This window comes from Entelurus aequoreus, linkage group LG16, assembly GCF_033978785.1.
Source record: "Entelurus aequoreus isolate RoL-2023_Sb linkage group LG16, RoL_Eaeq_v1.1, whole genome shotgun sequence".
NCBI classification, from domain to species: Eukaryota; Metazoa; Chordata; class Actinopteri; order Syngnathiformes; family Syngnathidae; genus Entelurus; species Entelurus aequoreus.
This window is the reverse complement of record NC_084746.1, coordinates 15,556,174-15,569,509: the sequence shown is the minus strand read 5'-3', so window position 1 is coordinate 15,569,509 and position 13,336 is coordinate 15,556,174. Positions and strand designations below refer to the sequence as shown.

General features: G+C 35.6%; 1 protein-coding gene across 2 annotated transcripts in view; it reads right to left on the bottom strand.

Moving 5' to 3' along the window:
- LOC133630634 (small conductance calcium-activated potassium channel protein 2-like) overlaps window positions 1-13,336 on the bottom strand; it is a 243,459-nt gene that overhangs the window by 96,052 nt on the left and 134,071 nt on the right. The gene's annotated exons all lie outside the window — the stretch shown is intronic.

Below are 13,336 nucleotides of genomic sequence, written 5' to 3'. Positions count from 1 at the left end.
GTTTCTGTACTTCTGCTGTTTGATGTTGCAGTTTGACATTACTGTCTATCATTTTTCTGTATGAAAATGTTAATAATAAAGAGAATATGTTACGTTTAAAAGAAATGCCTTTTATTATTGTCAACTAGCATAAGAAATGAAAGATAGATATTTATTAAGATGACAAAGAAATAAAAGAAATGAAGATATAAAACATAATATAACGGAAAAAAAAGAGAAATTGAAAAAATAAATGAATATAAAAAATAAAACAAATGCCTTTTATTATTGTCAACTAGCATAAGAAATGAAAGATAGATATTTATTAAGATGACAACGAAATAAAATAAATGAAGATATAAAACATAATAAAACGGAAAAAAAAGAGAAATTGAAAAAAATAAATGAATATAAAAAATAAAAGAAATGCCTTTTATTATTGTCAACTAGCATAAGAAATGAAAGATAGATATTTATTAAGATGACAAAGAAATAAAAGAAATGAAGATATAAAACATAATATAACGAAAAAAAAGAGAAATTGAAAAAATAAATGAATATAAAAAATAAAAGAAATGCCTTTTATTATTGTCAACTAGCATAAGAAATGAAAGATAGATATTTATTAAGATGACAAAGAAATAAAAGAAATGAAGATATAAAACATAATATAACGGAAAAAAAAGAGAAATTGAAAAAATAAATGAATATAAAAAATAAAAGAAATGCCTTTTATTATTGTCAACTAGCATAAGAAATGAAAGATAGATATTTATTAAGATGACAAAGAAATAAAAGAAATGAAGATATAAAACATAATATAACGGAAAAAAAAGAGAAATTGAAAAAATAAATGAATATAAAAAATAAAAGAAATGCCTTTTATTATTGTCAACTAGCATAAGAAATGAAAGATAGATATTTATTAAGATGACAAAGAAATAAAAGAAATGAAGATATAAAACATAATATAACGGAAAAAAAAGAGAAATTGAAAAAATAAATGAATATAAAAAATTAAAGAAATGCCTTTTATTATTGTCAACTAGCATAAGAAATGATAAATAGATATTTATTAAGATGACAAAGAAATAAAATAAATGAAGATATAAAACATAATAAATAATAAACATAATGTAACGGAAAAAAAAAGAGAAATTGAAAAAATAAATTAATACAAAAAATGTGTGGAAAACAGTATACTGAGTTTTTCACATTTTTTTCTTATTTTTGTTGTAACAATGCACAACAGAGCTTGATAATCATGTCAGAGCCTGATTTAAAGCGTCAGGATCGCATCAAAGCGTAATAAAGTTCAATAAAGCGTAATAAAACGTATCAAAGCGTGATTTAAAGCGTATCAAAGCGGCATCAAATCGTGAGGAACGGTAACAAAGCGGCAACTAATTCGTATCAGAGCGTATCAGAGCGTATCAGAGCGTATCAAAGCATAACATTACTTCGGAGATCGGGATAATCGTGGAAAAATTGACAAAAATGACGGCGCTTTGCTCGCCGCTTGAAAGCGCGGCAAGCGCCGTTTGTGTGAACCAGGCATTAGCCTTTGGAACAGGGTCCGCTTTGTTTCGGTACGGACCCGAGATTTTTTTATTCCAAACGATCCATTTTAATGTACCGTATTTTCCGGACCATAGGGCACACCCGAATATAAGGCGCAATGCCGATAAATGGTCTATTTTTTTATCTTTTTTCATATATAAAGCGAACCGGATTATAGAGCCCATTTAATGTGTCCTGTGAAAAACCGTCCAACTGGAATGCTCTAATAACTAAAGTTCCTTGGGTGAATAATGTAAACCCACTACACCGGTGTGTTTTAGCGCTTTCATGGTGAGTTTACTGACAGATATAAGTAAGAACTTTACACTACTTTATATTACAAATGGCAACAGCTGAGGACGAATGTCCCATAACAAGAAGATAGAAAAAAAGAAGCTTATCGACGGACTACAATGGCGGACGCGCACAAATTTTCAGGACTTATGCAGATCCCAAATACAGATCAGCAGGTACAAGAAGGTAAGAAAAGTTGCTTTTGCATAATATTGCGAAACAAAACGGCAGGTAATATGTCTTACCTTATAGACACACCATAATAATACTCCTATGTTGAAGCACAGTACAATCCATCAAGCGGTGAGGCTTCATAGCTTACCCAAGTCGTACTAAAACATTTTGATAGATTTTTGAGCGCCGTGAGTAATGTTCTATATATTCAATGGAACATATAAAATGTTGGTGTTGTTTACTTGAGTCATATTGCCATCATAGTGCAGTCTACACATATCTCTTATGTTTGACTGCCATCTACTGGTCACACTTATCATTACACCATGTACCAAATAAAATAACTTTGAGGTCGGTAAGCAAAACCAGAATTATTCCGTACATTAGGCGCACCGGGTTATAAGAAGCACTGTCGAGTTTTGAGGAAAAAAACATTTTTTAAGTGCGCCTTATAGTCCGGAAAATACGGTAATTTGTTGCTTTGTCACAATACCGCTGGTTGAGTACAGCCATGTAAACATAAACATTGTCCTGCAACAATGGCTACCCAGCCCCCACAATGCATTGCGAAATCACCTGCCCTTTTGAGCCGTAATGTCTGGCATAAGGTGTGTTTAGAAGCAGAGTCACGGTGCCATCTACTGTACATAGTTTGAACAACAAGCAACATTCACAGACATTTAGAGTGTTTTTATGAGCGGGCAGCACCATATCTAATATATATGTGGCGGTCCACATCACATAAATGGATGTATGGTTGGTGTACTGGCCCTCAAGTGGTAGTTGGTCGTTTTTGTAGTCCTGTTTGTTGTGTTTTTGCATTCAAAAGAGTCTTTTGTTTTTGCCGAATGCGTTCCTTGATAAATTAAGCGCCTCCGTGCTATAATTGGCTAGCTCGCTTTCTATTGTTGAAAAATATTTGAATCCAAAAACAACAAAAAAGATAAACTGTGGAGTTAATTGAGCACTGAAGGGATCAACTAAAGCAAACATTTCACAATATTAACAAAAGAAAAGTCTACAAACAAGAGATGCATTTGTGAATAAAAACAGGGGAGACAGAGTTGAGTTTGCCAGAAAACTGAAAAAAAAAGAAGAGAAGAAAACATCAATTTATGGTGCGTTTCATTGTACTAGTTTCTAGACTGAAGTTTCAAATGGAATGCACCCCGAGGTCAGATCACCAGAGTCCTTGCCAACCCTGATTTGGCTTTAAAGAGACCCTTTTTCCACCATAGAAACTTTTTCAGGAACTTCCCAGGGTAAATAAAGGTCCCCCTGTGTTTCCACCAAGGACGGGAGTGGAAGAAGTGTCAAAAGATGGCGCTAACTGTTTTAATGACATTCAGACTTTACTTCAATCAATAACGGAGCAGCATCTCCTCATCCGGAAACAACAACAATGTGTCCCGTGAAAAACCGTCCAACCGGAACTCTCTAAAAACTAAAGTTCCTTGGGTGAATAATGTAAACTCACTACACCGGTATGTTTTAGCGCTTTTATGGCGAGTTTACTGGCAGATATAAGTAAGAACTTTACACTACTTTATATTAGAAATGGCAACAGTGGAGGATGAATGTCCCATAACAAGAAGATAGAGAAAAAGAAGAAGCTTATCGACTATGCAGACTACAAAGGCGGACAAGCGCAATTTTTCAGGACTTATGCAGATCTCAAATACAGATCAGCAGGTACCAGAAGGAAAGAAACGTTTATTTTACGAAACAAAACGCCAGGTAATATGTCTTACCTTATACACACACCATAATAATACTCCTATGTTTAATGCGCCGACAATCCATCAAGCGGTGCGGCTTCATAGCTGACCAAAGTTGTACTAAAACATTTTGATAGATTTTTGAGCGTCGTGAGTAATGTTTTATTTTTTCAATGGAACATATAAAATGTTGGTGTTCTTTACTTGAGTCATAATGCCATCATATTGCAGTCTACACGTATCTCTTGTGTTTGACTGCCATCTACTGGTCACACTTATCATTACACCATGTACCAAATAAAATTGCTTCAAGGTCAGTAGGCAAAACCAGAATTATTCCGTACAAAAGATTTTAAATGCGCCCTATAGTCCGGAAAATACGGTATTTCTATGACAACAAACTTGACAACGGAGAGAAAGAAGAACAAAAGTAGCTTCCTGGGCGGTATAGCTGGGTTGGTAGAGTGGCCGTGCCAGCAACTTGAGGGTTCCAGGTTCAATCCCAGCTTCCGCCATCCTAGTCACTGCCGTTGTGTCCTTTACCCACCTGCTCCCAGTGCCACCCACACTGGTTTAAATGTAACTTGGATATTGGGTTTCACTATGTAAAGCGCTTTGAGTCACTAGAGAAAAAGCGCTATATAAATATAATTCACTCCCGACTTCCAGGAACTTTTGTGGGGCAGCTTTGTGCTGAAGAACGCTGATCAGTGGAACTATCTTGCAGTGTTTTTACTCAGCTGTTGCGCAATATTGACAATATACAATATAATGTAATATAAAATATACAATGTAAACCATACAGCTTTTAATACTATCGTTATATCGGGATGGTTATGACACATTCAAGCTGCGTCCTGTAAATTTGACAGCCACAAGCCGCGTCCTTAACGCACTGTTAGTGTCCCCGCTAACGGCTAATGTCCCTCCACAGTGCTGCAAAGCCCCCGCTAAATCAGCAATCCTCACGCCAATGGCGGCAAATAAAGTACTTTCCTTACAAGTATCATCCCAGAGGGCGAGGAATAGCTAAATATGCTACACTAGGAGGATATGCTAACCGCAAGCTGGAGCTCTTGAATGTAAACAAAGGTGGATGGATCGTTACAAATATCAACAATAACAATACCAAGTAAATGATCAGTTTATGGTCTATTAGATACTCTTTTGTTGTTTTTGTTATTGTTTACAAACTCAGGAATTACTGTCAGTCCCTGGACAGAGAAGGACTTTAAGGGGAAAAAACAAAGTATTTAAATTAATATTTTATTGATATTGTTACACCGTCATCCTGTGTTTTTTGTCTGATTAAAATTGTAATAAAAAATGTAATCATTTAGTTATCTTAACATTTTAAATATGAGCATTGGTATGACCAATAATGTTACTACTTGGTATTAGATCCATTTCTAGTGTCACCCAAAACTAATATAAAGTATCCAAACAATGAGTGCCTATTACATTTGAAGAAAAGTGTAGATAGAACCATGTTACAGTTAAAAGTAATCAGATATTAACAGTACATAAAGTAATCAGATATTAACAGTACATTAGAGTAATCAGATATTAACAGTACATTAAAGTAATCAGATATTAACATAACATAAAGTAATCAGATATTAACAGTACATTAAAGTAATCACATATTAACAGTACATCAAAGTAATCAGATATTAACAGTACCTTAAAGTAATCGGATATTAACAGTACCTTAAAGTAATCAGATATTAACAGTACATTAGCAAGTGGATGAATAATAGTTTAAAAAATAATACAAATGACACAATAAGTTACTCATACATCAGCAGCTAAATGGTAAACCTTTGTAACCTATTATGAAATAAGTCTATCATATTTTAAAATAATATATCCTGATATATGTCTGCAATGTATATTGTGATATATATTTTAGGCCATTTTCGCCCATCCCTACCCCAAACAAGGTTTTGGCCATTGTTTTCCCTAAAGGCATACATTTGTCTAAATATGGCCAAGGGGGTTTCCTGCACGTCATCTTCATCACTAAAGGAAAAATCTCATCTGTGGGAGAGAATTCCTCTGACAGTTTATTTTTTGAGTGGTCAGCTTGAAGCGTCCCTCTGTCTCTGACTCCCTTGTCGTCATGTGACATGAGTGCGTGTCTGTTATGGTTTTACTTCCTGGTTTCAATATCCCCCCTTATCTTGCCTCTGATTGGCCAGTCCGTCATGTTTGGCCCTAACCTTAGCCAATTGTGACTCATCATAGGAACACTAACCAATCATCATGGATGTTCTCATCCATCCAGCTCATTGGATGTTATACATATTTTTTTGACCTGGATTCGCAGTCCATTTTCTCTCTTTGTAGCTTTGGTGTAAGCTACCTCGCTACATGGCACTCAAATTAGCTATCTATCCATCCATTATCCAAATGTATAAGAAACAAAAAAAAACCAAAGAAAGTGTGAACTGTACGTGGCTTGTATTTATGCATTTTCATGAAAGGAATAAAAAGAAATGATGAAAAAAAAAATAAAAAAATGTTGAGTTACGTATAGGGATGTCCGATAATGGCTCTTTGCCGAAATCCGATATTCCGATATTCCGATATTCCCCAACTCTTAATTACCGATACCGATATCAACCGATACCGATATATACAGTCGTGGACTTAACACATTATTATGCCTAATTTGGACAACCAGGTATGGTGAAGATAAGGTCCTTTTTTTTTCATTTTTAAAAATAAAATAAGATAAATAAATTAAAAACATTTTCTTGAATAAAAAAGAAAGTAAAACAATACAAAAACAGTTACATAGAAACTAGTAATAAATGAAAATGAGTAAAATTAACTGTTAAAGGTTAGTACTATTAGTGGACCAGCAGCACGCACAAAAATGTGTGCTTACGGACTGTATCCCTTGCAGACTGTATTGATAATATATTGATATATAATGTAGGAACCAGAATATTAATAACAGAAAGAAACAACCCTTTTGTGTGAATGGGGGAGGGAGGTTTTTTGGGTTGGTGCACTAATTGTAAGTGTATCTTGTGTTTTTTATGTTGATTTAATAAAAAATAAAATAAAAACTATACCGATCATTAAAAAAACGATACCGATAAATTCCAATATTACATTTTAAAGCATTTATCGGACATCTCTAATTATGTATTTAAGTGTTTATTATTGTTGATGTAATTTTTTCTAATAAATTCACTTGCTAGTATTATTTTATTGTTTAATTACAAACCCTAACCCTAACTAAACGTTGTTTACATTTCAAGTATATTTTGAATTATGTTGTTTAGTTATCAGGAGTATTTTGGGAAAATGCCCAGCAGGGGTCACTGTCGCTAGATGAGCGATGTCCGCAGGTGGAGCAAAGTCTCGCGATATTTAGTGAGACTGAGGCCAAAGCGCTGTAAATTAAGGATGTACCCGGAACCGTAAGGCATTACAATTCACAGCCAGGTAAGATGTTTTTGGAAATTAATGATTAAAAACTTGATAAATGTTTTTTTTCACTACAATATGTACCGAAATCATTGTTCAGTGATGTGTAAAACACTTGGTCCAATTCCACGGTATTTTGTGCGATAGTGTAGAGCAGGGGTCACCAACCTTTTTGAAACCAAGAGCTACTTCTTGGGTACTGATTAATGCGAAGGGCTACCAGTTTGATACACACTTAAATAAATTGCCAGAAATAGCCAATTTGCTCAATTTACCTTTAACTATATGTTATTATAAATAATTAATTATATTTACACTTAATTGAACGGTTTAAAAGAGGAGAAAACACGAAAAAAATTACTATTAAATTTTGAAACATAGTTTATCTTCAATTTCGACTCCTTAAAATTCAAAATTCAACCGAAAAAAAGAAGAGAAAAACTTAAAAAAAGAATTTATGGAATATCATTAGTAATTTTTCCTGATTAAGATTAATTTTAGAATTTTGATGACATGTTTTAAATAGGTTAAAATCCAATCTACACTTTGTTAGAATATATAACAAATTGGACCAAGCTATATTTCTAACAAAGACAAATCATTATTTCTTCTGGATTTTCCAGAACAAACATTTTAAAAGAAATTCAAAAGACTTTGAAATAAGATTTAAATTTGATTCTACAGATTTTCTAGATTTGCCAGAATAATTTTTTTGAATTTTAATCATAATAAGTTTGAAGAAATATTTCACAAATATTCTTCGTCGAAAAAACAGGAGCTAAAATGAAGAATTAAATTAAAATGTATTTATTATTCTTTACAATTAAAAAAATAAATTACTTGAACATTGATTTAAATTGTCAGGAAAGAAGAGAAAGGAATTTAAAAGGTAAAAAGGTATATGTGTTTAAAAAACCTAAAATCATTTTTAAGGTTGTATTTTTTCTCTAAAATTGTCTTTCTGAAAGTTATAAGGAGCAAAGTAAAAAAAATAGTGAATTTATTTAAACAAGTGAAGACCAAGTCTTTAAAATATTTTCTTGGATTTTCAAATTCTATTTGAGTTTTGTCTCTTTTAGAATTAAAAATGTCGGGCAAAGCGTGACCAGCTTGCTAGTAAATAAATACAATTTAAAAAATAGAGGCAGCTCACTGGTAAGTGCTGCTATTTGAGCTATTTTTAGAACAGGCCGGCGGGCTACTCATCTGGTCCTTACGGGCTACCTGGTGCCTGCGGGCACCGCGTTGGTGACCCCTGGTCTAGAGGCAGGTGGGAACAGGTGTGGTGTATAATTGAGATACTATCATTTACTTCCAAACTTTCCAAAGAATAAGCCACGTAATATTAGATTTTCCCACAAGTGTGCAGTTAAAATGCAGGTTTTGCCATGCACCAGCCACCGTGGCTCACTCCAATAACTCAACATTAAATTATACCGTGTTTTAGGTAACATTTCCTGTCATAAAAAAGTGTTTCAGCAGATGGTGGCACTTCACAGATTATTCGCCTTTAAAACGGCAAGAAAAAGGTCGCTCGCAACATTTCCCCCCCAGCTGTGCAGTTGTAGATCACACATGCTATAAAAAGGATTAAAATAGTTTTTATGAGCGTATTACCTAATATGGCTTTATGTGTCAAATCATGAGGGAGCCTTATTAGCTACAACATGAATCAACCCTAGTTTTAGTCATTTCAACCAGGAAACAATATAGATATGAATGTGATTTACCATCAATTGATTAACCGACTTAAACAAGTTGAAAAACGTATCCGGGTGTTACCATTTAGTGGTCAGTTGTACGGAATATGTACTGTATTGTGCAATCTACTAATAAAAGTTTCAATCAATCAATCAATTCTCAGTCCATTATGGTTCGTATATGGTTGTACCCAACTATAATAAATCAGGCCTCAAATTTCAACATTTTAAGGTCAAGGCAAGTGTTGCCTTAAAGGAGGGCTCGTATTTTAGGGCACCAAGGCAAACAAAATTTTATTTCGAAGCAGGAGATATATATTTATATATATATATATTAAAGGCCTACTGAAACCCACTACTACCGACCACGCAGTCTGATAGTTAATGATGAAATCTTAACATTGCAACACATGCCAATACGACCGGGTTAGATTAGTAAAGTACAATTTTAAATTTCCCGCAAAAATATTCTGCTGAAAACGTCTCGGTATGATGACATTTGCGCGTGACGTCACGGATTGTAGCGGACATTTTGGGACAGCATTGTGGCCAGCTATTAAGTCGTCTGTTTTCATCGCAAAATTCCACAGTATTCTGGACATCTGTGTTGGTGAATCTTTTGCAATTTGTTTAATGAACAATGAAGACAGCAAAGAAGAAAGCTGTAGGTGGGAAGTGGAGTATTAGCGGCCGGCTGCAGCAACACAACCAGGAGGACTTTGAGTTGGCGCTACTGTGAGTATGCAGCTTTGGCTTCCAAACATTTGATCGCTTGCCCGTACGTGCGTGGCGCTATGTGCATGTCACGTACGTAACTTTGGGGAAATATATGTGCTGTATGAACTTTACGGAGGTGAACGGTACTTTGGGCTGTGGGATTGAGTGTGTTGTGCGGGTGTTTGAGTTGTATTGGTGGGTTATATGGACGGGAGGGGGGAGGTGTTTGTTATGCGGATTAATTTGTGGCATATTAAATATAAGCCTGGTTGTGTTGTGGCTAATAGAGTATATGTATGTCTTGTGTTTATTTACTGTTTTAGTCATTCCCAGCTGAATATCAGGTCCCACCCGCCTCTCACAGCATCTTCCCTATCTGAATCGCTTCCACTGCCCTCTAATCCTTCACTCTCACGTACCTCATCCACAAATCTTTTATCCTCGCTCAAATTAATGGGGTAATCGTCGCTTTCTCGGTCCGAATCGCTCTCGCTGCTGGTGGCCATGATTGTAAACAATATGCAGATGTGAGGAGCTCCACAACATGTGACGTCACGCTACTTCCGGTACAGGCAAGGCTTTTTTTATCAGCGACCAAAAGTTGCGAACTTTATCGTCGATGTTCTCTACTAAATCCTTTCAGCAAAAATATGGCAATATCGCAAAATGATCAAGTATGACACATAGAATGGATCTGCTATCCCTGTTTAAATAAGAACATTTCATTTCAGTAGGCCTTTAAAGAAGTTGAAAAACTTATCCGGGTGTTATCATTTAGTGGTCAATTGTACGGAATATGTACTGTACTGTGCAATCTACTAATAAAAGTTTCAATCAATCAATCAATTCTCAGTCCATTATGGTTAATATATGGTTGTACCCAACTATGATAAATCAGGCCTTGAATTTCAACATTTTAAGGTCAAGGCAAGTGTTGCCTTAAAGGAGGGCTCGTATTTTAGGGCACAAAGGCAAGTTAGAAGGGCACCAAGGCAAACAAAATTTTCTTTCGAAGCAGGAGATATATATATATACTGTATATATATATATATATATATATATATATATATATATATATATATATATATATATATATATATATATAATAGATAAAAATAGTGTTCATGTATGAGATCTAGGGCTGCCAATTATGGCCAAGGTAATAATTAAGTTAAAAAGTAAAAAGTTTAAGTACCCATGATTGTCACACACACACTAGGTGTGGCGAAATTATTCTCTGCATTTGACCCATCACCCTTGATCACCCCCTGATGGGAGCAGTGAGCAGCAGCAGTGGCCGCGCTCGGTATTCATTTTTGGTGATTTAACCCCCAATTCCAACCCTTGATGCTGAGTGCCAAGCAGGGAGGTAATGAGTCCCATTTTTATAGTCTTTGGTAGAGATGTCCGATAATATCGGGCTGCCGATATTATTGGCCGATAAATGCTTTGAAATGTAATATTGGAATGTATCGATATCGGTTCGGATATTATCGGTATCGGTTTCAAAAAGTAAAATGTATGTCTTTTTAAATCGCCGCTGTGTACACGGACGTAGGGAGAAGTACAGAGCGCCAATAAACCTTAAAGGCACTGCCTTTGCGTGCCGGCCAAATCACATAATACCTACGGCTTTTCACAGACACAAGTGAATGCAAGGCATCCTTGGTCAACAGCCATACAGGTCACACTAAGGGTAGCCGTATAAACAAGTTTAACACTGTTACAAATATGCGCCACACTGTGAACCCACACCAAACAAGAATGACAAACACATTTCGGGAGAACATCCGCACCGTAACACAACATAAACATAACAGAACAAATACCTACAACCCCTTGCAGCACTAACTCTTCCGGGACGCTACAAAATACACCCCCGCTACCCCCTATCCCCCCTCCACCTCAATCCTTCCCACCCCGCCCACCTCAACCTCCTCATGCTCTCTCAGGGAGAGCATGTCCCAAATTCCAAGCTGCTGTTTTGAGGCATGTTAAAAAAAAGAATGCACTTTGTGACTTCAATAATAAATATGGCAGTGCTATGTGGGCATTTTTTTACATAACTTGAGTTGGTTTATTTTGGAAAACCTTGTTACATTGTTTAATGCATCCAGCGGGGCATCACAACAAAATTAGGCATAATAATGTGTTAATTCCACGACTGTATATATCGGTATCGGTTGATATCGGAATCGATAATTAAGAGGTGGACAATACTGGAATATCGGTTATTGGCAAAAAAGCCATTATCGGACATCTGTAGTCTTTGGTATGACTCAGCCGGGGTTTGAACTCACCACCTACTGATCTCAGGGCGGACACTCTAACCACTAGAAGTTAAAGTACCAATGATGAAGATTATTGTTATCAATATTGAAATCATGATTACTGATTGTTAGGTGAAGCAGTGTTGTAATGTCTAATACAAATACTATAGATAAACATTATCCATATATTTATGGATATAATATAGATTTTTTTATTCTTTAATAACATCAATTTGTCAGCTTTTTGTCATTCCATGATGCCTTTATCTCTATTTTTACATTTTGATAGAGAGTTTTTATTTATTTATTTTTAAGTTATGTACATTTATATGTACATGTAGATACTGTATCGGGACAGATCCATTAAGAGTTTGAGCAGAAATATGTCATATAGGAATTAGGGCTGGGCAATATGTGGAATATACTCGATATATCGCGGGTTTATCTCTGTGCGATATAGAAAATGACTATATCGTGATATTCGAGTATACATTCTCACGCAGTTGTTTTTAGCTGCGGGCATTACACTACAGCATCTTCTCACTCTTTCTTTCCTCTCCTTCTCACTCTTTCTTTCCTCTCCTTCTCACAGAGAGATAAAACAAGCATACGTCACATACTGTCGCACGTGCAACGTCATACGCCCTCGCGGAGCAGAGAGGTAGCGGAATGGGTAACGTTAGCTGTGATGCTAGCGGAGTGGTGCCGTGGTAATGTGAGAGAAAGAAGGTGCGAATCTGGTAACAAATGGAGGAAGAATTAATTCCCAAGACAGCACGGGGTTCATCGTCTGGCGGTGGTTTGGCTTCAAGCGGGAAGATGTCGAACAGACAACCGTAATATGTCAAGTATGCGGCAAAAGCGTTGCTACAAAAAGTAGCATTACTGCTAATTTGTAGCATCATTTGAAAAGTCACCCGCTAGAGAATGAAGAGTGCTTGAAACTCCGCATGTCAACATCTCCGTTTGGTGCCACACCCACAAAATGCCCAAGCAACCATTTCCAGATCAACACTGTATGAAAAAAATAGTCAACAGCAGAAGGAGATAACGTCCGCAGGAACCTACCACATAGTGAAGGACATACACTATTTGATTTCCTATTATGCAGCTCATTTTTATTTGACACTTATTGAAATATCTTGTGTGACATCATGCACAAAAGTGCACTTTATTTGTTTTAAACTATTGTAGTGGCGTTCTGTACAAAAAGTGCACTTTAATTTAGTGTTGTTTTGATATGTCATCTTAGTGACATCATGCACATAAGTGCACTCATAGCTTGTTTTAAAATGTCTCTGACAATCTTGCACTTTCTGTTTTGGAAATGACTTGAATGTTTGTGCCACTGCTTAATAACTGTTTAATAAATACAGTTTTGGTAAATTGACTTAGTTGTGATTTCCCTCTCTGCATAAAAGTTTAAAATGAGCGTATATTAATGCAGTATGAAGAACAATGTTTTAATGTTGACACATAGATT